This window comes from Ranitomeya variabilis, chromosome 1, assembly GCF_051348905.1.
Source record: "Ranitomeya variabilis isolate aRanVar5 chromosome 1, aRanVar5.hap1, whole genome shotgun sequence".
In the NCBI taxonomy this organism is placed as follows: Eukaryota; Metazoa; Chordata; class Amphibia; order Anura; family Dendrobatidae; genus Ranitomeya; species Ranitomeya variabilis.
The window spans coordinates 819,026,723-819,054,304 of record NC_135232.1 but is presented as its reverse complement, the minus strand read 5'-3'; the positions used below and the strand labels follow the sequence as shown (position 1 = coordinate 819,054,304).

Genomic DNA, 27,582 nt, shown 5'->3' with positions numbered 1-27,582 from the left:
ATCTTAGAAAGAATCGTCTTTACGCCAAACTCGAGAAATGCGTTTTTGAGAAGTCTTCGCTACCGTTTCTTGGCTATATTATTTCTGCCTCTGGCTTGCAAATGGACCTGGAGAAAGTGTCTGCTGTGCTTGACTGGCCACGCCCCCAAGGAGTGAAAGCAATTCAACGTTATCTTGGGTTCGCCAATTTCTACCGGCAGTTTATTCCACATTTCTCCACTCTGGTCGCCTCAATTTCTGCTTTGACTCGCAAGGGATCCAATCCCCACATCTGGTCTTCCGAAGCTGAAGATGCTTTTCGGTCTCTGAAACATGCATTTGCCTCGGCTCCTGTACTCCGTCGGCCTGAGAACAACAAACCCTTTATTCTTAAGGTAGACGCTTCTGCCATTGGAGCTGGTGCAGTACTCTCCCAGAGATCTTCTTCCGGATGACTGGCTACTTGTGGTTTCTTTTCCAAAATCTTCTCCGCCTCGGAGAGGAACTACGCCATTGGTGACAAGGAACTATTGGCCATAAAATTGGCGCTGGAGGAATGGCGTTATCTCTTAGAGGGAGCTGTTCACCCTTTCAAGATCTTTACAGACCACAAGAACCTGGAATATATCCGCTCTGCGCAAAGATTGAATCCCCGACAAGCCAGATGGTCGTTATTCTTTGCCCGTTTTGACTTTGAACTACATTTCCGTCCTGGCGACAAGAACTTTAAGGCTGATGCTTTGTCCAGGTCATTTCTTGCTTCCGATGTTGTAGAGGAACCAGCACACATTGTGGACCCCAGCAAAATTATTCTTGTGGCTCCGGTCAGCTTGTCTTCCTTACCACCAGGTAAAACCCTTGTCCGGGTGAGCGAGAGGTCTTGAGTCCTACGTTGGGGTCATGCCTCAAGACCGGCAGGCCATGTCGGGTACAAGAAAACGCTCACTCTCATCTCGCACCATTATTGGTGGCCATCCCTTCTTTCGGATGTTCGAGGTTTTGTCGCTTCGTGTCCGTCTTGTGCTAGGAACAAGGTTCCCAGACATCTGCCTTCCGGTCTCCTACATCCTCTTCCAGTTCCTTCAGCTCCGTGGCAGCATATCGCTATGGACTTTATTACTGATCTGCCTAAGTCCTCTGGTCATACAGTAATTTTTGTTGTTGTGGATCGATTCTCCAAGATGGCTCAATCCCTTTGCCTGGATTGCCCTCCGCTCCAGAATTAGCGAGAATCTTCATTTCTCATATCTTCTGGATTCATGGCTTTCCGTTGCACATAATCTCTGATAGAGGAGTACAGTTCACTTCTCTTTTCTGGCAGGCTCTATGTAAACTAATGAATGTTACCCTGGATTTTTCTACAGCTTATCATCCTCAGACCAACGGACAAGCAGAGCGCACAAACCAAATACTGATGACTTATCTCCGCCATTTTTCCAACGCTCATCAAGATAACTGGTCTGATTTGCTTCCGTGGGCTGAGTTCGCTTACAATAACCACATCAATGAGTCTTCTTCCAAGTCTCCATTCTTCATCGTCTATGGGCAACATCCTGGTATCCCTCTGCCAGTACTCCCTGTCTCGGGTGTACCAGCGGCTGATCTTCTGTCCGAGGAGTTCTCCAGGGTCTGGCAGGAGACCAAAATCACCCTGGAACAGGCTCAGGCCAGGATTAAGAGACATGCCGATAAACGACGTCTGGATTCTCCTGTATATCGGTCAGGCAATAAAGTGTGGTTGTCCTCTAGGTTTATTCGTCTTAAGATTCCCTCGTATAAATTGGGTCCACGGTACATAGGTCCTTTCGAGGTTGTGTCTCGTATCAATGACGTTACCTACAAATTGAAATTGCCCACCTCACTTCGCATCCCAAACTCTTTTCATGTCTCCCTTCTAAAACCTGTCGTTTTCAATCAGTTCCATGTTTCTCCTGCTCAAACTCCTTTACCTGTCTCTGACCCAGATGTCTTTGAGGTTAAGGATATACTTGCCATGAAAAAGTCTCGAGGTAAAACTCTCTTTTTGGTTGATTGGAAGGGTTTTGGTCCCGAAGAGAGGTCTTGGGTAGGGTTGAGCGAAACGGATCGTTCATTTTCATAAGTCGCTGACTTTTGGCAAAGTCGGTGTCTCATGAAACCTGACCCGATCCCTGTGTGGGGTCAGCCATGCGGTACGCGACTTTCACGCCAAAGTCGCGTTTCATTGACGCTAAAAGTGCCATTTCTCAGCCAATGAAGGTGGACGCAGAGTGTGGGCAGCGTGATGACATAGATCTCAGTCCCCACCATCTTAGAGAAGGGCATTGCAGTGATTGGCTTGCTTTCTGCCACAACACAGGGGCTATAAAGGGGCATTCCCGCCGACCGCCATCTTACTGCTGCTGATCTGAGCGTAGGGAGAGGTGCCGCTTCATCAGAAGCAGGGATAGACAGTGTTAGGCAGGGTACATTCACCCCCAAATCGCTTGTGCTGTAGCGATTTCCACTGTCCAACACCACCTTTTGTTTGCAGGACAGTGGAAGCTACATTTTTTTTCCTCAGCGCTGTAGCTCATTGGGCTGCCCTAGAAGGCTCCCTGATAGCTGCGTTGCTGTGTGTGTACGCCGCTGTGCAAACCAACTGCTTTTTTCAAAGCACAAATCCTGTTGTTCCTTCCTTTCTGCACAGCTATCTTGTGTGTTTGTCCACACTTTTGTGTGCAGCAGTCCTTTTTATAGCTGCCTGCCATACTTTTCTGAGATTACTGCAGGGAGATAAAGATTGGCAAGTCTGCCTCTGTGCCATTGCTGTGTGTGGCATCTGTCTCTCATTGTGTGCCACCGAAAACCAGTGTGTAATACTGGGCCATTTTTTTTTTTTTCTAAATTCTCCCTGTAAAAAAAAAAATAATTAGTGGGAGATAAAGATTGGCAAGTCTGCCTCTGTGCCATTGCTGTGTGTGGCATCTGTCTCATTGTGTGCCACCGAAAACCACTGTGTAATACTGGGCCATTCTTTTTTTTTTCTAAATTCTCCCTGTAAAAAAAAAAATAATTAGTGGGAGATAAAGATTGACAAGTCTGCCTCTGTGCCATTGCTGTGTGTGGCATCTGTCTCTCATTGTGTGCCACCGAAAACCACTGTGTAATACTGGGCCATTCTTTTTTTTTTCTAAATTCTCCCTGTAAAAAAAAAAATAATTAGTGGGAGATAAAGATTGGCAAGTCTGCCTCTGTGCCATTGCTGTGTGTGGCATCTGTCTCTCATTGTGTGCCACCAAAAACCACTGTGTAATACTGGGCCATTCTTTTTTTTTTCTAAATTCTCCCTGTAAAAAAAAAATAATTAGTGGGAGATAAAGATTGGCAAGTCTGCCTCTGTGCCATTGCTGTGTGTGGCATCTGTCTCTCATTGTGTGCCACCGAAAACCACTGTGTAATACTGGGCCATTTTTTTTTTTCTAAATTCTCCCTGTGAAAAAAATAATAATTAGTGGGAGATAAAGATTGGCAAGTCTGCCTCTGTGCCATTGCTGTGTGTGGCATCTGTCTCATTGTGTGCCACCGAAAACCACTGTGTAATACTGGGCCATTCTTTTTTTTTTTCTAAATTCTCCCTGTAAAAAAAAAAATAATTAGTGGGAGATAAAGATTGGCAAGTCTGCCTCTATGCCATTGCTGTGTGTGGCATCTGTCTCTCATTGTGTGCCACTGAAAACCACTGTGTAATACTGGGCCATTCTTTTTTTTTTTTCTAAATTCTCCCTGTAAAAAAAAAATAATTAGTGGGAGATAAAGATTGGCAAGTCTGCCTCTGTGCCATTGCTGTGTGTGGCATCTGTCTCTCATTGTGTGCCACCGAAAACCACTGTGTAATACTGGGCCATTTTTTTTTCTCTAAATTCTCCCTGTAAAAAAAAAAATAATTAGTGGGAGATAAAGATTGGCAAGTCTGCCTCTGTGCCATTGCTGTGTGTGGCATCTGTCTCATTGTGTGCCACCGAAAACCACTGTGTAATACTGGGCCATTCTTTTTTTGGGGGGTAAATTCTCCCTGTAAAAAAAAAATTAATAGTGGGAGTCTGGGAGATAAAGATTGGCAAGTCTGCCTCTGTGCCATTGCTGTGTGTGGCATCTGTCTCATTGTGTGCCACCAAAAACCACTGTGTAATACTGGGCCATTCTTTTTTTTGGGGGGTAAATTCTCCCTGTAAAAAAAAAAAATTAATAGTGGGAGTCTGGGAGATAAAGATTGGCAAGTCTGCCTCTGTGCCAGTCCTGTGTGCGGCATCTGTCTCTCATTGTGTGCCACAGAAAACCTAGTGTGTAATATTTTTTTTTTTTTTAAATTCTCCCAGAAAAAAAAAAATAGTGGGAGATTGAGATTGGCATTTCTGCTTGAGTGCTGGTCCTGTGTGTGCCATCTGTCTCAAATTATTGGGGCACAGAAAACCTAGTGTGTAACATTGGGCCTGATTTTCCTTTCAGTGTCAGGCACCTATAAAGGTATATATAAATCCAACAGAAGTTTGAGTTCACCTTATAAGTTGTTTTACAGTAACAAATACCGTTACTTTGGTTACGTTTTGCAAACAAATGAGGAAGTCTAGTGGAAGAGGTCGTGGCCGTGGGCGGTCATTGTCAGGTGGTAATGATGGTAGTGGTGGTGGAGCATCAGGTGGTCATGTTAAAAGCAGTACAGCACCTAAGTCTCGAGTTGTTGAGCCAGGTTCGTTGTCTGGCTACACAAGGCCTCGAACGCTCTCTTTTCTGGGAGTAGGAAAACCACTTTTGAAGCCGGAGCAGGAGGAACAAGTATTGGCTTTCATTGCTGACTCTGCCTCTAGCTCTTTCGCCTCCTCCTCGGAAAGTGCCAAATGTCAGAGCAGTGCATCGTCAGTGGATGCTCCCGGTCAGGAACAAGTCGCTTCCTTGTGTCCTTCACCCAGAACAACAGAGAAGGATGCGTCAGTCGACACAACAGGTTACTCCATGGAGCTCTTTACACATACCGTTCCTGGGTTAGACAGTGAAATAGTTAACAGGCCACGCCCATTAGAAGTTGAATCGGACATGGAGTGCACAGATGCACAGCCACAGCCAGATTACTATGCTGTTCCTTTGACTCAGACCAGAACATTGCCCTCGCAGTGTACTGAGGCAGAATCAAACCCAGGGGAGACTATGGTGCCCCGTCACGAACGCTATACCACCGGCTTACACAGTGACACAGACGAAGTTGCACACGACATAGAAGAGGAGGTCATAGATGACCCAGTTGTTGACCCCGATTGGCAGCCATTGGGGGAACAGGGTGCAGGCGGCAGTAGTTCTGAAGCGGAGGAGGATGAGCCACAGCAGGCATCAACATCACAACAGGTTCCATCTGCCGGGCCCGTATCTGGCCAAAAACACGTGGCAAAACCAAAACCAGTTGGAGGACAGCGTGGCCATCCGGTTAAAGAAGCTCAGTCTGCAATGCCTGAAAAGGTATCCGATAGTAGAAAGAGTGCAGTCTGGCATTTTTTTAAACAACATCCAAATGATCAGCGCAAAGTCATCTGTCAAAAATGTTCAACTACCTTAAGCAGAGGTCAGAATCTTAAAAGTCTAAATACAAGTTGCATGCATAGACATTTATCCACCATGCATTTGCAAGCCTGGACTAACTACCAAACGTCCCTAAAGGTTGCAGCACCCTCGGCCAATGAAGCTAGTCAGCAACGCTACATCCCTTCCCTCACTGTAAACCCACCATTTCCCGCACCACCTGCAGTATCTGTGCAGCTTTCGTCGCCAGGCCAAAGCAGTCAGGGAATCACCAGGTTTGCAGTAGGAAACACTGCATGTAGGGCACCAGCAAGAATACCATCTCCAACCCTCTCTCACTCACCCATGTCCACCGGCACCACCGCTAGTTCCACGATCTCCAGCTCTCCAGTCCAGCTCACCCTACATGAGACTCTTGTTAGGAAAAGGAAGTACTCATCTTCGCATCCGCGTACACAGGGTTTGAACGCCCACATTGCGAGACTAATCTCATTAGAGATGATGCCCTACCGGTTAGTTGAAAGCGAAGCTTTCAAAGCGCTGATGGACTACGCTGTACCACGCTACGAGCTACCCAGTCGACATTTCTTTTCTAGAAAAGCCATCCCAGCCCTCCAACAGCATGTTAAAGACCGCATCGTCCATGCACTCAGGCAGTCTGTGACTACAAAGGTGCACCTGACAACAGATGCATGGACCAGTAGGCATGGCCAGGGACGTTACGTGTCCATCATGGCACACTGGGTGAATGTGGTGGATGCAGGGTCCACAGGGGACAGCAATATTGGGACAGTTCTGCCTAGCCCACGGTCAAGGAAAGAGTTGGCTGTAGGTGTTCGCCCCCCCTCCTCTTCCTCATCCTCCTGCAGAAGCGAGAGCTCGTCCACAGACCGCAGTCGCACATCCACTCCATCCGCAGCTGCCACTGTTGCACACCAGGTGTGCCATTATGGGACAGCTAGTGGCAAGTGTCAGCAGGCTGTATTGGCAATGAAGTGTTTGGGCGACAACAGACACACCGCGGAAGTTCTGTCCAAGTTCTTGCAGAAAGAAACTCAGTCATGGCTGGGCACTGTACATCTTGAGGCAGGCAAGGTAGTGAGTGATAACGGAAGGAATTTCATGGCTGCCATAGCCCTTTCCCAACTGAAACACATTCCTTGCCTGGCTCACACCTTAAACCTGGTGGTGCAGTGCTTCCTGAAAAGTTATCCGGGGTTACCCGACCTGCTCCTCAAAGTGCGCAGACTTTGCTCGCATATCCGCCGTTCGCCCGTACACTCCAGCCGTATGCAGAACTATCAGCGGTCTTTGAACCTTCCTCAGCATCGCCTAATCATCGACGTTGCAACAAGGTGGAACTCCACACTGCACATGCTTCAGAGACTGTGCGAACAGAGGCGTGCTGTTATGTTTTTGTGGGAGGATACACATACACGGGCAGGCAGTTGGATGGCAGACATGGAGTTGTCAGGTGTGCAGTGGTCGAAGCTACAAGACCTGTGTCAAGTCCTTCAGTGTTTTGAGGAATGCACACGGCTGGTTAGTGCAGACAACGCCATAATAAGCATGAGCATCCCCCTAATGCATCTGCTGATGCAAAGTTTGACGCACATAAAGGAGCAGGCGTCTGCAGCCGAGGAAGAGGAAAGCCTTGATGACAGTCAGCCATTGTCTGGTCACGGCCGTGTAGAGGACGCGGTAGCGGGCGAAGAGGAGGAGGAGGATGAGGAGGATGATGGGGATGAGTACTTTTTTAATGAGGAAGCTTCTCCTGGGCCAACAGAAATTAGTGGCGTTGCAAGGCCGGGTTCTGTTTTTTTAAGGGAGACATGTGACGTAGATTTGCCTGTAACTGCCCCTCAAACCAGCACAACCGCAGATTTGACAACTGGAACTTTGGCCCACATGGCGGATTATGCCTTACGTATCCTCAAAAGGGACCCACACATTATTAAAATGATGAGCGATGACGATTACTGGTTGGCCTGCATCCTTGACCCTCGCTATAAAGGCAAATTGCAAAATATTATGCCACATGAGAACCTCGAACAAATATTAGCAACCAAACAAGCTACTCTTGTAGACCGTTTGATTCAGGCATTCCCAGCACACAGCCCGGTGATGGTTCTCACACGAGCTGCAGGGGGCTACAGGGCAGAGGTGTTAGAGGTGCACAGATCAGAAGTGGCGTTGGACAGAGGGGTTTTCTGACCAGGTTGTCGAGTGATTTCGCAATGACCGCAGACAGAACAGGTACTGCAGCATCTATTCAAAGTGACAGGAGACAACATTTGTCCAGTATGGTTACTATTTTTCATCCCTTATCGATGTTCTCCCTCAACCGTCATTCCCATTTGATTACTGGGCATCCAAATTAGACACCTGGCCTGAATTGGCAGAATATGCATTGCAGGAGCTTGCTTGCCCAGCAGCTAGTGTGCTATCAGAAAGAGTATTCAGTGCTGCTGGTTCAATATTAACCGAAAAAAGGACTCGTCTGGCTACCCAAAATGTGGATGATCTAACCTTCATTAAAATGAACCACTCCTGGATTTCAAATTATTTTGCCCCACCTTTCCCGGCTGACACCTAGCTTTCCTATAAAAAGGTCTTGCTTGTGGACTGGTCTTACTGAGTGTTCCAATCTCTTAATTTGCAGCAGCTGTTTGTCCAGCATACGACATGTTTACACCTCCCTCAATGGGAAAACTCCCCCCACGGGGCCGTGGTCTCGCCACTTGGCGCAAGCACTCGTTAGAGTGCCGTTTGTCTGAAGAGGTGGGTGTGCCCTCTTTTGGTCGACGGCACTGCCACTGGGTCCCTCATAGTACAATAAAGTGTCTCTGGCGGTGGTGGCGCGCACCCAACGTCAGACACACCGTTGTAACATGAGGGGCCCTGGGACGGTACCGCCAGCCACAAGAGAGTTCACCCCCCCAGCTCAAACTGTGCTCTACCACGTGCAAAATTATCTCTCACAGCTCCACCAATGTTTAGTCTATGCGCTGACATCATTCAATGCCTGGCACTGACAATACCAATTTGTTGACATCTATGATGCTAGTTAAAGTAGTCTGGGCCAGTGTACCATATTGACACCAGTAAATACTTACTGCCAAATTACTTTGTCAGAAACTCAGCAGATGAGCCCACCCCTGTACCTAAGTATGCCACACTTTTTTTTTTGTTGTTTTGCGAGACATTAACATCTATTTATTTTTTTGTGAGTACTAACTGTGTCAGACACTCCTTGCAATCCTCCTCCTCCGCTGACCACAATGCTGCCTGTGTATCCATATAACCGATTTAAAACTGCCTTGAGCCTATTTTTTGTTATTTTAGGCCTTCGTTAGCCTGTCTGCGGTCCCTCCTTGCAATCCTCATCCACTGACCACAATGCTGCCTGTGTATACATGTAACCGATTTAAAACTGCCTTGAGCCTATATTTTAGTTATTTTAGGCGTTCGTTAGCCTGTCTGCGGTCCCTCCTTGCAATCCTCATCCACTGACCACAATGCTGCCTGTGTATCCATATAACTGATTTAAAACTGCCTTGAGCCTATTTTAAGTTATTTTAGGCCTAGTACGCCTGTCTGCGGTCCCTCCTTGCAATCCTCATCCACTGACCACAATGCTGCCTGTATATCCATATAACCGATTTAAAACTGCCTTGAGCCTATTTTTTGTTATTTTAGGCCTTCGTTAGCCTGTCTGCGGTCCCTCCTTGCAATCCTCATCCACTGACCACAATGCTGCCTGTGTATCCATGTAACCGATTTAAAACTGCCTTGAGCCTATTTTTTAGTTATTTTAGGCCTTTGTTAGCCTGTCTGCGGTCCCTCCTTGCAATCCTCATCCACTGACCACAATGCTGCCTGTGTATCCATATAACCCATTTAAAACTGCCTTGAGCCTATTTTAAGTTATTTTAGGCCTAGTACGCCTGTCTGCGGTCCCTCCTTGCAATCCTCATCCACTGACCACAATGCTGCCTGTGTATCCATATAACCGATTTAAAACTGCCTTGAGCCTATTTTTTGTTATTTTAGGTCTTCGTTAGCCTGTCTGCGGTCCCTCCTTGCAATCCTCATCCACTGACCACAATGCTGCCTGTGTATCCATATAACCGATTTAAAACCGCCTTGAGCCTATTTTAAGTTATTTTAGGCCTAGTACGCCTGTCTGCGGTCCCTCCTTGCAATCCTCATCCACTGACCACAATGCTGCCTGTGTATCCATGTAACTTATTTAAAACTGCATTGAGCCTATTTATATATTTTATTTAATATTAATAAAGCCATGATGGACTACGCTGTACCACGCTACAAGCTAACCAGTCGACACTTCTTTTGCGAGAAAAGCCATCCCAACCCTCCACCAGCATGTAAAAGACCACATTGTCCATGCACTCTGGCAATCTGTGAGTACAAAGGTGCACCTGACAACAGACGCATGGACCTGTAGGCATGGCCACGGAAGGTTACGTGTCCATTACGGCGCAATGGGTTAATGTGGTGGATGCATGGTCCACAGGGGACAGCCTACTAAGTCTGTCTGCAGTCCCTAATTCAAATTGTCCTCCACTGTCTAAATCTGAGCTTCAACCTTCTGGCTCTCATTAAGTGCTGTTTTTTAAAAAACTTGGTGGTTACGACCTACTAACGGTGTCTGCCGCTCCCTGGTGTTGTCCTCAACTGTACAAATCTGAGCTTCAACCTTCTGGCTCTCATTAAGTGTTTTTTTTTTTTAAAAATGGTGGTTAGGGACTACTAACGGTGTCTGCCGCTCCCTGGTGTTGTCCTCAACTGAATAAATCTGAGCTTCAACCTTATGGCTCTCATTAAGTGCTGTTTTTTAAAAAACTTGGTGGTTACGGCCTACTAACGGTGTCTGCCGCTCCCTGGTGTTGTCCTCAACTGAATAATGCTGAGCTTCAGTCTTTAGGCTTTCGGCCTATAGAATCAGATATTAAACTGCATTCGGCCTTCAACTTTGGTTATGGCCTACTAACGGTGTCTGCCACTCCCTGGTGTTGTCCTCAACTGTATAAATCTGAGCTTCAACCTTATGGCTCTCATTAAGTGTTTTTAAAAAAAAAAATGGTGGTTAGGGACTACTAACGGTGTCTGCCGCTCCCTGGTGTCGTCCTCAAGTGAATAAATCTGAGCTTCAACCTTCTGGCTCTCATTAAGTGCTGTTTTTTAAAAAACTTGGTGGTTACGGCCTACTAACAGTGTCTGCCGCTCCCTGGTGTTGTCCTTAACTGAATAAATCTGAGCTTCAACCTTCTGGCTCTCATTAAGTGCTGTTTTTTAAAAAACTTGGTGGTTACGGCCTACTAACGGTGTCTGCCGCTCCCTGGTGTTGTCCTTAACTGAATAAATCTGAGCTTCAACCTTCTGGCTCTCATTAAGTGCTTTTTTTAAAAAAATTGGTGGTTGGGGCCTAATAACTCTGTTTGCTGCTCCCTGGTGTTGTCCTCAACTGTATAAAGCTGAGCTTCTGTCTTTAGGCTTTCGGCCTAAAGTATCAGATATTAAACTGCATTTGGCCTTCAACTTTGGTTACGGCCTACTAACGGTTTCTGCCACTCCCTGGTGTTGTCCTCAACTGTATAAAGCTGAGCTTCAACCTTCTGGCTCTCATTAAGTGCTGTTTTTTAAAAAACTTGGTGGTTACGGCCTACTAACGGTGTCTGCCGCTCCCTGGTGTTGTCCTTAACTGAATAAATCTGAGCTTCAACCTTCTGGCTCTCATTAAATGCTGTTTTTTAAAAAACTTGGTGGTTACGGCCTACTAACGGTGTCTGCCGCTCCCTGGTGTTGTCCTCAACTGAATAAAGCTGAGCTTCAGTCTTTAGGCTTTCGGCCTATAGTATCAGATATTAAACTGCATTTGGCCTTCAACTTTTGTTACGGCCTACTAACGGTGTCTGCCGCTCCCTGGTGTTGTCCTCAACTGTATAAATCTGAGCTTCAACCTTCTGGCTCTCATTAAGTGTTTTTTAAACAAAAATTGGTGGTTACGGCCTACTAACGGTGTCTGCCGCTCCCTGGTGTTGTCCTCCACTGTATAAAGCTGAGCTTCAGTCTTTAGGCTTTTGGCCTATAGTAGCAGATATTAAACTGCATTTGGCCTACTAGTGTGGTTGGGCCCTTAAAACAGTGTCTGCTGCTCCTGGGTTTGCTACTCCACTGAACAAAGCAATGCCGCCTGTTTAGTCCTGTTACCAATTTTGAACTGCATTTAGCTTACTTTATTCTTTGGCCCTATATCTGTGTTTCCTCCTCATCCTGCCCATTGCCCAGCCACTGCTAGATGAGTCTGCTGGTACATTGACCTAGACCACTACATTCCCCTTGCACTCTACACAGCCAGAATCTGACCCTGCTGAAAGTAAGGTTCCCCTTCCCACATGTTATACCACCTTACACAGGGACAAAGAGGAAGGTGCAGATGAAAGTGCAGGTTCTTTCATCAGGTGGGGGGCATACTCGTTGGCGACGTCACTGGCACAGGGCCCCTCAGAGTACGCAAAAGTGTCGCTGCTGGTGGGAGGCGCCCCCGCCGTGCAAACACACCGCTGTACTTTGAGGGGCCCTGTGCCAGTGCCAACGAGTGCCCCCCCCTGCTTGCTTAGGATCACAGCACTTGCAAACTTGACATACTTACCTCTCACTGCTCCACCGCCGTGACGTAGTCCACGTTTCCTGGGCCCACTAAAACCTTGAACCAGCCCTACCCCCCACAACTTTTGCCAAATGACCCCCAATTTCCAATGCCCAACTATTATTATAAAGTTAATTAAGATTGACAAGCTTCAGAAACAAGAATGGATGTTTTTGGCATTAAAATGGGCACTGTAGGTGTTTTCCTGGCCTCCACTCACTGCCGACTATGCTTCCCCATTGATTTGCATTGGGTTTCGTGTTTCGGTCGATCCCCGACTTTTAGCGATAATCGTCCGACTGCACTCGACTCGACTCTGGACAAAGTCGGGTTTCGCAAAACCCGACTCGATCTTAAAAAAATGAAAGTCGCTCAACCCTAGTCTTGGGAGCCCTGTGTGAACATACAAGCTCCTCAGATTTTATCCAGATTTCTGTCTGGTCTTAGAAAGGAGGGGAGTAAGGGGAGGGGTACTGTCACGGCCACTCCTTCCGCTCATTCTTACCCACTGTGGCGCGCTCCTCCTGCAGGCGCGCATCCTCTCCTTCATTTTCTGCTCTCTGGTTCTCGTCGGGTGCGCGTGCGAAACCGCCCACTCCAGCACTTCCTCTTTCTGATTTGCAGGTGCTCTGTATCTCCTCTCTGTGATCCTGGAGGACCATGACCCGGAAGTCCTCCAGCACTCCATGTATATAAGGTGATTCCTGCCTGTCTGTCATTTGTGCTTCTGTGACTCAGGTCCACCATTGTCTTTGCACTGCCTGTTCTGAGTCTCCTCTCTGTCCAGCCAGTTCAGCTTCTCTGCCTTTCCCAGGCTTCCTTGTCTCCTCGTCCAGTCCAGTCCTCCCAGTGTCCTCTCCGTACTCTATAGTCTGGTGTCTCTGTCCTGTCCTGCTTCCTTTGTGTCTTCCCCTTCGCAGTTCTCCTTTGGTCTCGCCGGTTCCCAGCTCTTACCTAACTGTACTTCATCTTGCCTCACTCTGTCCGTCCTGCACCTAGCTTCTTTATCTTGTACTTCCTACTACCTGTCTCCGGGTTCCAGCTTCTGCGGCAATAGTCTCCCTTGGGTCTGCCCCTAACGCTCCCTGTATAGGGGGTGGTCTACCTGGTCAGCTCACCCTTGGTAGGTTCGTTGTCGTGGATCTACGGGTCCACCCCAGGTATTCCAATAGGACTGCACTCGGATGACATCTGAGGTCAGTCTGATTCTCACAAATGCATTGCGAGACAATGACCTGTGATGACATACCGGTCTCGCAAGACCGCTACGTCATCGGGTCATTTTGCATTGCATTACTGGGAACGGGAGCTGCCGGCAGCATCGTGAGCATTGGGAAGGCTGCGGGGGACGCCGGAAGGTAAGAATATCATGAATTTTTTTTTTTTTTATTATTTTAACCTGGGTTGTGTTGTGTATGCGTTTTCGCAGCGGAAAAATGCGGCGAAGACGCATACAAAACGTGTGCACATAGCCTCAACGGATCCTTCACAAAAAAGGGACCCAGTGCATTCGTTTTTCACAATCTGCACAGGATCCGTCTTTTCAACACATTGGTATGTGCCACTTTAAATATTGTAGTACAAGTCTTAACCATGATCTCCACTCAGTGTCTGATTGTCACGAAGTTACCGCGACAGAGCAGTACCAGAAGACCGCAGCGTCTGATGGCTCCTGCTCCACCGCTGAGAAGAAGCACTTCTCCAGTATATTAAATGTTTGTTTTCTTTCAGCAGAACAGGGGTTAATCGGCCATGTGGTAATTCCTGCATTCAGCTGTGCTTATATGGCCACTCCTCTCTCCTATAAAAGCTAGGCCTTCTGGCTAGTTCCTTATCTGAGATAGCATTTGCTAGATAGACCTGAAGAGTGAAGAGCCGGGGTCTGGAAAGCTGGAGGAGTTTATTGTGCGATTGTTGCTTGGTTTGTACGCTTGGAAATTCCTCATCCTTACCTGCTTAATTTTCTTCCCCCATCCTTCACACCCTGGTGAATACCTCTGTTATTTGTGAGAGTATATTTGTGTGAGTGGAATTTTCTTTTACCCTTGTCTTTGTTCCCCTGTCTGTCGGGTTGGTGTACTGTGGTACATGGTAGCCCCTCTCTTCCCCAGGTGGAGGAAGGGGACAGATGCAGGGCTGCAGTTAGAAGACAGGGCAAGGGCGGAGGCCCTGGCATCCTCGCCATCTGAGGAATCCTGGAGAACAGAGCGAGTTAGGGCACCCCCTAGTGCTAGGGCCAGGAAAGGTGCCCCTGGTCCCAGTTTACTCGCCAGTCCTATCGTAACACTGAAGCTGGCAAATCTATGATGGTATAGTCAAACCTAGAAAGCTCTAGAAAGCTCTAGAAAGATCAACAATCTACAGAAATGTGATTTCAAACAAATATAACTAAAAGTGCAACAATATATGAGTATCATTGATGACAACTGATTATACAGACATCATATAAAAAACAGCCACTTACCAATATCTGGTCACGTTAGTAATTCACTACAGGAAGGAGATTATCCATGATAAAATACTGGTGAACGCATACATCTACCATTTATGGGTGGTGGTGGTGGGTAGTTTAGTATTACAAATGCACAGTGCCAGTCACACAGATGTATGGGTTAATCAGTTTATTGTATTGTTGGAGATTTGTGATGTAATATATGATCTGGCGAGTAGAAGGCAGTGGCGAGAGGCCAGTTGGAAGTTGGAGCACACGGGTTTTGACTGTTGGTGGTTGGTTGGAAGGAGTTGAAGGAAAGTAAGGGTGGAAGTGAAGCTGCGGATCCTTAGAGAAAGTCTGGATAGAGTGATGCGACTCTGGATCTGTTGTTAGTGACTCTGGGATACATTGTTCGGCTTGACATGAGCCGATTTGTTGAGGAAAACTGAGTACACAACATCTTGGACTAGGCCACATGAGGCCTTATCTCTAAGGGCTTAGGGAAGCCCTGCATTGTAGAGATCGGCATTCCCTAAGAGCCTCAAAATGGCATTGCTAATTATTCGGCACTCAGCCCAGCAATGACCCTTCTACTATGCTCATACATAAATATCCTTATAAAGGTCTTGCTAGTTAAGAGAAAAGGCCTCTTCTTTAAGAGACACTTCAAAAACTGCTCCGAGAACATGATTGCTAAAGTTCGCACAATATTGTCATTATATTGATTTATGCATAGAAAGGGTTAACTGCGTTATATTTTGCTCCAATATAACTAATTTACTTTTAATGAATTAATTCTGTCTAATTGTACCTGCATATTTTCTTAGTAGGTGTTATTGAGAATAACTGCTGTCATTATATTTGTTACTTATGCACTGTTTACCTACAATCGTTTCCTTTGTTTTATAAACTGGTTATTAAATATTCATATTATCTTACCTAATCTTTGCGCATGTCTGTTGATAGTTTCTTTATCCCTTCTCCTGAGACCATCCCTCGTCCACATTTCATAGATACGTGCAGTGCATCATGCCAGCTTACAGCCTATTGGTCACGTCCATACTATTCGGGCTGCCCAGCACTATATAATTGCAGCCCACAGAATCAGACACCCTGATCATCACACTAAAATTCAAAAAAAATTCAAAAATCTAAAAAACATCACAGAAAAAAACAGCTATACATGCCTATACCTGGTCACATTTTTGTGGAAGCGACAGATCCCATGATAAGAGGATGGCAGCACAGGTGCAAAATACTAATAAACAGCCACTTGAGGGAGTGGTGGCCTAGTACTAGGCCGGCGTCACACTTGCAGTATACAAAATCGGTCCAAGTCTCCCTGCCGAAAGTCGCAGAAGTGTAATACGAGTGTCATGCGAGTGCAATCCGATTTCTCACACCTAGCATCTGATTTACATCCGAATGCTGTAACAAATGGAAACGGAGGCACAGGTGATGAAGTGCACATTAGCTTACTGAACTTATTGTGGAACCACGGGACCACTACACGGGGGGGCTCCGAAGGGGGCGTGACTAAGCGAGCCCCGAACTCCCGTAGTAAGACTCCTCAAACAGGGCCAGAATGGAAAGTTCGGGGGACACAAGGTGCTACCTACAGTTTGACCCCGGGGACATGGAAGCTGACTCGGCTGGACTGGCGGGCAGGCAGGTACTGAAAGTAGCGGAGAACCAGACAGGAGACAGGCAGCTTAAATGGGTAGCAGGCAACAGCTGGTACGGAGAGAAGCAAGTAGTGCAGGCGTAGCCCCTAAAGGCGAGGGAAACACGGAGGGTACACTGATGAGACAAACCAGAATTAGTGAGGTTCAAGCTGAGCATAACACACAAGAGCCAGGAACCTGAGAACTAGGAAACGATTGTTGCTCAGGCACCTCCCTAAGGGCAGAGGTGCCTGAAATAGTATGAATAGTATGAGACACTCAGTATGAGACCTATTTTTTAAAATGGTGTGCTGTCTCTTTAAGAGACCAGGAGTGTGCATGTGTGCGCCCTTAGTGGCGTGCCAGGAGACCTGCGGGATGCGCGCAGCATCCAGGAAGCAGGAGCAGGCAGCACAGGACGTAGAACGGAAGCCCGAGGAAACCGGCGTCCCCGCCAGGCACAGCCCAAAGGACACAGGTGCGGACCGGGACAGCGGCGCTACTGTAACCCCCCCTTTACAACCCCTTTTTTTTCAAGCCTGCAAAAAATGTCTCCAGTAGGAGAGGGGTCTGAATATTCTCCTTGGGCTCCCATGACCTTTCCTCAGGACCGAAGCCCTTCCAATCTTCAAGAAGAGAGGTCTTTCACCTTACCCTTTTCATGGCCAAAATATGTGTTACTTCATAGACATCCTTCTCGCTGATGGGATCAGGAGTGGTACCCTGGTCCTTTACCCCTTCCTGACCTCCTCCGTATTATTACGACCCTGTGGTCGGCGCTCATAGCAAGCCTGCAATTCAGCTACATAGCAGCGATCTGATGATGTAGCAGAGCCGATCCAGTTGTGCCAGCTTCTAGCCTCCCATGGAGGCTATTGAAGCATGGCAAAAGTTAAAAAAAGTTTGAAAAATATGAAAAAAATTAAAAAATATAAAAGTTTAAATCACCCCCCTTTCGCCCCATTCAAAATAAAACAATAAAAAAATCAAACCTACACATATTTGGTATCACCGTGTTCAGAATTGACTGATCTATCAATAAAAAAAAGGATTAACCTGATCGCTAAATGGCGTAGCGAGAAAAAAATTTGAAACGCCAGAATTGCCTTATTTTGGTCGCCTCGACATTGTATTAAAATGTAATAACGGGCGATCAAAAGAACGTACCTGCACAAAAGTGGTATCATTAAAAACGCCAGCTTGGCACGCAAAAAATAAGCCCTCACCTGACCCAAGATCACGAAAAGTGGAGACGCTACGGGTAATGGAAAATTGCGCATTTTTTTTTTTTAGAAAAGTTTGATTTTTTTTTTACCACTTAGATAAAACGTAACCTAGACATGTTTGGTGTCTATGAACTCGTAATGACCTGGAGACTCAAAATGGCAGGTCAGTTTTAGCATTTAGTGAACCTAGCAAAAAAGCCAAAGAAAAAACAAGTGTGGGATTGCACTTTTTTTGCAATTTTTTTTCCCGTTTTCTAGTACCCGACATGCTAAAACCAATGATGTTGTTGAAAAGTGCAACTTGTCTCGCAAAAAACAAGCCCTCACATGGCCATATTGATGGAAAAATAAAAAAGTTATGGCTCTGGGAAGGAGGGGAGTGAAAAACGAGAATGCAAAAATGGAAAAGGTCGTGAAGGGGTTAAAAAATAAGCTCAAGAGAACTGGTTTAGGGAGGGAAAGGTGAAAAGAGTTAGGCACACATAAAGAAGGAGGCAGTTTTAACCCCTTCATGACCCAGCCTATTTTGACCTTAATGACTTGGTGATTTTTTGCAATTCTGATCAGAGATTATGAGGTAATAACTCGGGATGCTTCAGCAGATCCTAGCGATTCTGAGACTGTTTTTTCGTGACATATTGGGCTTCATGTTAGTAGTAAATTTAGGTCGATAATTTTTGCGTTTATTTGTGAAATTTTTTTTAATTTTTATTCTGTTAAACCAGAGAGTTATGTGACAATATAGTTAATAAATTACATTTCCCACATGTCTACTTTACATCAGCACAATTTTGGAAACAAATTTTTTTTTTTTTGCTAGGAAGTTATAAGGGTTAAAATTTGACCAGCGATTTCTCATTTTTACAACAAAATTTACAAAACCATTTTTTTAGGGACCACCTTACATTTGAAGTCAGTTTGAGGGGTCTATATGGCTGAAAATACCCCAAAGTGACATCATTCTAAAAACTGCACCCCTCAAGGTGCTCAAAACCACATTCAAGAAGTTTGTTAACCCTTTGGGTGCTTCACAGTAGCAGAAGCAACATGGAAGGAAAAAATGAACATTTAACTTTTTAGTCACAAGAATGATCTTTTAGTAACAATTTTTTTATTTTCCCAAGGGTAAATTTGTCCTCAGTATGCTGACACCCCATATGTGGGGGAACCACTGTTTTGGCGCATGGCAGGGCTTGGAAGGGAAGGAGCGCCATTTTATTTTTTGAATGAAAAATTGGCTCCAATCTTTAGTGGACACCATGTCGCGTTTGGAGAGCCCCTGTGTGCCTCGGAAGGGAAAAAGCGCCGTTTGACTTTTCAATGCAAAATTGACTGGAATTGAGAGAGGACGCCATGTCACGTTTGGAGAGCCCCTGTTGTGCCTAAACATTGAAACCCCCCATAAGTGACCCCATTTTGGAAACTAGGCCCCCCCAAGGAACTTATCTAGATGCATAGTGAGCACTTTAAACCCTCAGGTGCTTCACAAATTGATTCTTTAAAAATGAAAAAGTACTTTTTTTCACAAAAAAGTTCTTTTAGCCTCAATTTTTTCATTTTCACATGGGCAACAGGATAAAATGGACCCTTAAATTTGTTGGGCAATTTCTCCTGATAACACCGCTACCTCACATGTGGGGGTAAACCACTGCTTGGGCACACGGCAAGGCTCGGAAGGGAAGGAGCGCCATTTGACTTTTGAATGAAAAATTAGCTCCAATTGTTAGCGGACACCATATCGCGTTGGGAGAGCCCCTGATGTACCTAAACATTGGAGCTCCCCCACAAGTGACCCCATTTTGGAAACTAGACCCCCAAAGGAACTTATCTAGATGCATAGTGAGCACTTTAAACCCTCAGGTGCTTTACAAATTGATCTGTAAAAATGAAAAGTACTTTTTTTTTCACAAAAATTTTCTTTTAGCCTCAATTTTTTCATTTTTACATGGGCAACAGGATAAAATGGATGCTAAAATTTGTTGGCCAATTTCTCCTGAGTACACTGATACCTCATATGTGGGGGTAAACCACTGTTTCGGCGCACGGCAGGGTTCGGAAGGGAAGGAGCACCATTTGACTTTTTGAGTGGAAAATTAGCTCCAATCGTTAGAGGACATCATATCGCGTTTGGAGAGCCCCTGATGTGCCTAAACATTGGAGTTCCCCAACAAGTGACCCTACTTTGGAAACTAGACCTCCCAAGTGCTTCACAGAAGTTTATAACGCTCAGCCGTGAAAATAAAAAATAATTTCTTTCCTCAAAAATGATTTTTTTAGCCCGCAATTTTTTATTTTCACAAGGGTAACAGGAGAAATTGGACCCCAAAAGTTGTTGTCCAGTTTGTCCTGAGTATGCTGATACCCCATTTGTGGGGGGAAGCACTTTTTGGGCACACGTCAGGGCTCAGAAGGGAAGTAGTGATGTTTTGAAATGCAGACTTTGAAGGAATGGTCTGCGGGCGTCACGTTGCGTTTGCAGAGCCCCTGATGTGCCTAAACAGTAGAAACCCCCCACAAGTGACCCCATTATGGAAACTAGACACCCCAAGGAACTTATTTAGATGTGTGGTGAGCACTTTGAACCCCCAAGTGCTTCATAGAAGTTTATAACGCAGAGCCGTGAAAATAAAAAATCATTTTTCATCCTCAAAAATAATTTTTTAGCCCGCAATTTTTTTATTTTCACAAGGGTAACAGGAGAAATTGGACCCCAAAAGTTGTTGTCCAGTTTGTCCTGAGTATGCTGGTACCCCATATGTGGGGGTAAACCACTGTTTGGGCACATGTCGGGGCTCGGAAGGGAGGGAGCACCATTTGACTTTTTCAACGCAAGATTGGCTGGAATCAATGGTGGCGCCATGTCGCGTTTGGAGACCCCCCTGATGTGCCTAAACAGTGGAAACCCCTCAATTCTAACTCCAACACTAACCACAACACACCCCTAACCCTAATCCCAACCTTAACCCCAACACACTCCTAACCCTAATTCCAACCCTAACCATAACCCTAACTCCAACACACCCCTAACCCTAATCGTAACCCTAATTCCAACCCTAACCCTAAGGCTCTGTGCCCACATTGTGGATTTGTGTGCGTTTTTGAAAAATCCGCAGGTAAAATGCGGATTTAGCAGAGGACTCATTTACGTGATTATTGTGGAAGAACTCTGCCCATGGTGTTAACTTGACCCAGTCGTTGTGGTGCAAATTGATGAAGTGATACAGGTACCCGGACACTATCTGATTGACCCTCTCCGCTGGACCGTTGGATTGAGGATGATACGCAGAAAAAAATCTAGCTCCATGTTCATTAGTTTACAGATCACCCTCCAGAACTTCAAAGTGAATTGGACATCTCTGTTGGACACAATGTGGATAGTAATCCCATGGAGACGGAAAATATGCTGAATGAAGTGATCGGCGAGTTCAGGAGCAGAAGGAAGACTAGACAAAGGGGTAAAGTGAGCCATCTTTGAAAAACGGTCCACCACAACCCATATAACAGAGCAGCCAGATGAGACAGGAAGATTCGTAATAAAGTCCATAGCAATATCCTGCCAGGGAACTGAAGGAACGGGAAGCGGCAGAAGACGTCCGGATGGAAGACGCTTCGCAGTTTTATTTCAGGCACAGGAGGGGCAAGCCGAGACATATTCCAAGATGTATTTACGCATGGTAGACCACCAGTAATAATGGGAAATGAGTTGCAAAGTCTTCCTTTACCTGGCATGACCGGATAACTTAGAAGAGTGACCCCACTGAAGAACTCGTCTCCTGTCTGAAGTACCTACCCAAGTTTTACCAGGAGGAATCTGAGACAAATTGACGGAGGCCTCGGTCACCATTCGGGAGGGCTCAATGATGTGTTGAAGTTCCTCTTCCAAGTCCGGAGGCAGAAAGGACCTAGAGAGAGTGTCGGCTTTGATGTTCTTGCTAGCAGGGCAAAAATGAAGAAAAAAACTAAATCAATCAAAAACAGAGGCCACCTGGCCTGATGAGGATTCAGCCTCTAAACATACTGGAGATAGTTGAGATTTTTATGGTCAGTTAAAATAATGACCTAGTGTACTAACCCCTTGAGAAGATGATGCCACTCTTGCAGAACCAGTGTGATGGCCAGTTAATCCCGATCTCCAATAGAATAACTTCTTTCTGAAGCGGAAAAAAAACTTCAAAAAGAAGCCACAAATGATCATTCAACCGGAGGAAGACTTCTGGGTAAGAACCACTCCTGTACCTATGGAGAAGGCATCCACCACGAGGAAGAACTGTTTACCTGCAATTGGCCGATAGAGCACGGGAGCGGAAGAGAAGACTTTTTTAGAGAGGTAAATGCCTCTTCTGCAAAGGGAGACCAATCCTTGGAATTGGCGCCTTTTCGGGTCAGAGCAGCGATGGGGGCCACCTGAGATGAGAAATGTGGAATAAATTGACGATAATAGTTGGCGAACCCCAGGAACCGTTGTATCTCTTTATGCCCAGTCGGGCAAGGATATTTGATAATAGAGGCCAACTTCTCAGGATCCATCCTCAAACCACTGGACTACACAATGTAACCCAGAAATGAAAAAAAATTACTATTTACAAGAACACCAAGCTCTGCAGATCCCCTCCTCTCATCAAACACGTGGCAAAAACTCATGATACACCACCATTATCGTTGCTAAAGTGCTGAAAGTACTTTTGTGGCAATGCAAATATTTTCCTGCACTTTTTACTGAATGTTACTGATATTTTCCGATTTTATAAAATTTTGCTAATTTCCAATCACGAATTCGAATGTGCCATATTTGTGCCGAATTTATGTTTGGCTATCTTTTTCCAAACAGATTTGCTCATCACTAGTCCCTTCCAGATTTAATAAATTTTCACAATATATCTTAAACACTTAAGCCTCAACAATAAGCATGTATAAACATGACTCAGATGATATGTGCCACTTTAAATAATGTAGTACAAGTCTTACCCATGATCTCCACTCAGTGTCTGATGCCGGCAAATCTCTGTGTCTGATGCTGGCAAATCTAAGATGGTATAGTCAAACCTAGAAAGCTCTAGAAAGCTCTAGAAAGATCAGAACAATCTACAGAAATGTGATTTCAAACAAATATAACTACAAGTGCAACAATATATGAGTATCATTGATGACAACTGATTATACAGACATAACATAAAAAATAGCCACTCACCAATATCTGGTCACGTTAGTAATGCACTAAAGGAAGGAGTGTATGCATGATAAAATACTGGTGAAGGCATACATCTACCATTTATGGTTGGTAGCTTAGTATTACAAATGCACAGTGCCAGTCACACAGATGTTTGGGTTAATCAGTTTATTGTATTGTTGGAGATTTGTGATGTAATATATGATCTGGCCAGTAGAGGGCAGTGGCGAGAGGCCAAAGTTGGAGCACACAGGTTTTGACGGTTGGTGGGTGGTTGGAAGGAGTTGAAGGAGAGTCCAGGTGGAAGTGAAGCTGCGGATCCTTGGAGAAAGTCTGGATAGAGTGATGCGACTCTGGATTTGTTGTTAGTGACTCTGGGATACATTGTTCGGCTTGACATGAGCCGATTTGTTGAGGACAACTGAGTACACAACATCTTGGACTAGGCCACATAAGGCCTTATCTCAAAGGGCTTAGGGAAGCCCTGCGTTGTAGAGATCGGCATTCCCTAAGGGCTTGTTTCCATTTGCGAGAAACACGTCCGTGCCTTGCATGTGGAAACCAAGCTGTGGCGCCAGCACTTGGGAGCGGAGTGTGCGGCCGCATAGCAACACATGGAGCCGCACGCTCCGCTCTGGAGTGCCGGCGCCACAGCTTGGTTTCCACATGCGAGACACGGATGTGTTTCTCGCAAATGGAAACAAGCCCTAAGAGCCTCAAAACAGCATTGCTAATTATTCGGCACTCAGCCCAGCAAGGACCCTTCTACTATGCTCATACATAAATAGCCTTACAGAGATCCTGTTAGTTAAGAGAATAGGCCTCTTCTTTAAGAGACACTTCGAAAACTGCTCCAAGTACATGATTACTAAAGTTCGCACAATACTGTCATTATATTGATTTATGCATAGAAAGGGATAATTGCTTTATACTTTGCTCCCATATAATTAATTTTTAATGAATTAATTCTGCCTAATTGTACCTGCATATACTCTTATTAGGTGTCATTGAGAATAACTGCTGTCATCATATTTGTTACTTATGCACTGTTTACCTACAATCGTTTCCTTTGTTTTATAAACTGGTTAGTAAATATTCATATTATCTTACCTAAACTTTGAGCATGTCTGTTTATAGTTTCTTTATCCCTTCTCCTGAGGCCATCCCTTGTCCACATTTTATAGATACGTGCAGTGGCGTATCTAGGGGGGGGGCAGCCGGGGCATGTGCCCCGGGCGCAGCCGGCAGGGGGGCGCAGTCGGGCCACCTAATTCGGCGGTCCGCAGTGTCTCCCCCGGCGGCTGCATTCTGCCGCCCCCCGCACTGGGAGTCAGCTGTTCTCTGTGCCGACTGTCAAGCTGACAGCCGGCAGAGAGAAGCTGCAGCGCGCCGGCTCCCAAAGTGTGCAGAGGTGGAGGGGGGGCCCTGCTGGGTGGCTGCGGCGGGCAGGGAGAAATCCCTGCAGCTCCGCTGCCCAGTGATCTGTCTTCTTCTTGCTTCCTCTCACACAGACGCGCCGCTGGATGACGTCATCATTCAGCGGCCGGCTGTGTCAGAGGAAGGCATGAGATGCAGCGGCAGAGAGCGAGGAGAGGTGAGAGGTGTGTGTATGTGAATGTGTGTGTGTGTGGCAGAGCGCGAGGAGAGGTGAGAGGTGTGTGTGTGTGTGTTAGCGTAGCTACCAGGGGGGCAGAGGGTGCGGTCGCCCCGGGCCCTGTGCTCAGAGGGGCCCTCCTAGAGCTAAGCTACTCTTAACTATATTTGCCTGCTGTGCACGCAAATATAGTTAACCTCTGCGGTAGTGCAGGGAGACAATCTCCCTGCACTACCACGGTCTGTTCTGTAGGTGAGCATGTGTGGGACGCTGGGTGCTGGCAGTGTACCTGCTGCCTTCAGCATACTGCAGACACGCAGACATTGCCGGCTGTGTGGTGTCTGCTGAAGAGACTTCAGGATGCTGCTTCTTCCCTGAGCCCTGCACAGAGGAGCAGGACAGGAGATAGGACGGAGTAGGAGCTCAGGCTGCAGGTGGCTGTATCCGGGCTGGTGGTGACTGCACTGTGCAGTGAGAAGGAGGCAGGACACTGCTCCGCTCCTGACAAGTCCTAAGATTCTTGCATCCATTTTGCTCTCTGTCTCTCTCAATCTCTCTGTCAGTCTCTCTGTCTCTCACAGTCTCTGTCTCTCTGTCTCTCTGTCAGTGTTTCTGTCTCTCAGTCTCTATCTCTCACAGTCTCTGTCTCTCAATCTGTCAGTCTCACTGTCTCTCAGTCTCTGTCTCTCCCAGTATGTCAGTGTCTCTCAGTCTCTGTCTCTCTGTCTCTCTCAGTCTTTCTCTGTCAGTCTCTCTCTCTGTGTCTCTCTATCTGTCTCTCTGTCAGTCTCTGTCTCTCTCAGACTCTCTGTCAGTCTCTCTTTCTCTCTGTCTCGCTCCCTCTGTCTCTGTCAGTCTCTCTCTGTCTCAGTTGCGCCCTCTGTCTCGCTCTCAGTCTCTCTCTCTGTCTCAGTCTCGCTCAGTCTTGCTCTCTGTCTCGCTCTGTCTGTCTCTCTGTCAGTCTCTGTCTGTTTTTCAGTCACGCCCGCTGTGTCTCTCTGTGTCTCTCTGTCTGTCAGTCTCTCTCTGTCTCTGTCAGTCTCTCTGTCAGTCGTGCTTTCTCTATCTCGCACTCTCTGTCTGTCTCGCTCTCTGTCTCTGTGTCTGTCTCTCAGTCTCTGTCTCTGTCGCTCTCTGTCTCTCTCTGTCTTGCTCTCTCTGTCAGTCTCTGTCTCTCTCTGTCTTTCTCTGTCTCAGTCTGTCTGTCGCTATCTATCTGTGTCTCTCAGTCTGTCTCTCTCTGTGTCTCTGTCTGTCACTCTGTCTCTCTGTCTGTCTCTCTCTGTGTCTCTCAGTCTGTGTCTCTCAGTGTCTCACTCTCTCTCTATCTCTGTCTCTCAGTCTGTCTCTGTGTCTCTCTCTGTCGCTCTCTCTGTCTCACTCTCAGTCTGTCTGTCTCGAGCTCTCTGTGTCTTTCTCTCTGCCTCTCTCAGCATCTCTGTCTCTCTATCTCTTGCAATGTCGTCTTGTAGCCAGGGTCAGGGTCTTATCAGTCCAGTGTCTGTGTCCTCTCATATCAGTACATACAAGGTGACAAATATGAACACGCCATTTGTATAAACAATAAAAATCCCAATAAAGTTGAGGTGTATGTGCGGCTCAGTATTGGGTGTGTGTGTGTGTGCGTATCGCACTGCAGGGGAATGTGCAGAGAAGTGAATGCTGTGTGTGTGTGTGTGTGGGGGGGGTGGAGGAGAGGGCAATGATGGGGCTGACAGGGAGGGAGCAATGATGGGGATGGTGGAGGAGGAGAGGGCAATGATGGGGCTGACGGGGAGAGAGCAATGATGGGGATGGTGGAGGAGGAGAGGGCAATGATGGGGCTGACGGGGAGAGGGCAATGATGGGGATGGTGGGGGAGGAGAAGGCAATGATGGGGCTGACGGGGAGCATATGTCCTTGGGGGGGGGCGCCAAAATTAATTCTTGCCCCGGGTGCCAGAAACCCTAGATACACCTCTGGATACGTGTAGTGCATCATGCCAGCTTACAGCCTATTGGTCAAGTCCATACTATTTGGGCTGACCAGCACTATACAATTTCAACCCACAGAATCGGACCCCCTGATGACCACACTAAAAGCAGAGGGCCAGGCTGCATTCTGCAAAGATGAAAAAAATACATGAGGTCTATTTTGGCCAAAATATGCATATTTGCAGCCCGCTTCCAGGATCCTTATTGTCATGTTAGTCCCCACATAAATTCCAAATTCAAAAAAAGGACATAAATCTAAAAAACATCAGAGAAAAAAACAGCTATACTTACCTATACGTGGTCACATTTCTGCGGATGCTACAGATCCCATGATAAGAGGACAGCAGCACAGGTGCAAAATACTAATAAACAGCCACTTGAGGGGGTGGTGGCCTAGTACTAGGCCGGTGTCACACTTGCCGTATGGAAAATCGGTCCGAGTTTCCCTGCCGAGAGTCGCAGAAGTGTAATGCAAGTGTCATGTGAGTGCAATCCGATTTCTCAATTTCTCACACCTAGCATCCGATTTACATCCAAAAGCTGTAACGAATGGAAACGGAGGCACAGGTGGTGAAGTGCACATTCGTTTATTGAACTTATTGTGGAACCACGGGACCACTACACAGGAGGGCTCCGAAGGTGGCGTGACTAAGCGAGCCCCGGACTCCCGTAGTAAGAGAGGTAAATGCCTCCTCTGCAATGGGAGACCAAACCTTGGAATTGGTGCCTTTTCGGGTCAGAGCAGAGATGGGGGCCACCCGAGATGAGAAACGTGGAATAAATTGACAATAATAGTTGGCGAACCCCAGGAACCATTGTATCGCTTTAAGCCTGGTCGGGTAGGGCCATTTGATAATAGAGGACAACTTCTTGGGATACATCCTCAAACCATTAGACAAGACAATATAACACAGGAATGACAGAGAGGGTTGCTCGAAGACACACTTCTCAAACTTGGCATACATCCTGTTCTCACAGAGTCTCTGCAGAACCTGACGGACATCTCTCCGATGTGTGGCCAAATCTGGAGAGTAAATCAAGATATCATCCAAGTAGACAACAACACAAGAATACAGAATAACCCTAAAAATGTCATTCACAAACTCTTGAAAAACAGCTAGAGCGTGACTGACCTTGAATGACATAACCCGCTGTAACAGGCCAGATTAACCCCCCCCCCGCGTAAAATATACCCGGGGTATAAATTGGCCTGTTACAGCGGGTTATGCCATTCAGGCAGCATACAGGGGCCCCAGGCAGAGCACAGGATCCCAGGCAGCACACGGGGCAGAGACAGCGAACAGGGTCCCAGGGAGCACATGGGGGCCCCAGGCAGCGCATGG

General features: G+C 46.5%; 1 protein-coding gene across 2 annotated transcripts in view; it reads right to left on the bottom strand.

Annotated features, from left to right (window-relative positions):
* Positions 1-27,582, bottom strand: part of LOC143785793 (flavin reductase (NADPH)-like) — a 139,823-nt gene that overhangs the window by 103,044 nt on the left and 9,197 nt on the right. The window contains exon 1 of one of the 2 annotated variants that reach the window (XM_077274948.1): positions 15,555-15,577. The exons of the other annotated variant lie outside the window; for it this stretch is intronic. The gene's annotated coding sequence lies outside the window, so the exon portion shown is untranslated. Of the gene's footprint in view, positions 1-15,554; positions 15,578-27,582 lie in introns of those variants that run through there. 2 annotated transcript variants of the gene reach the window in all.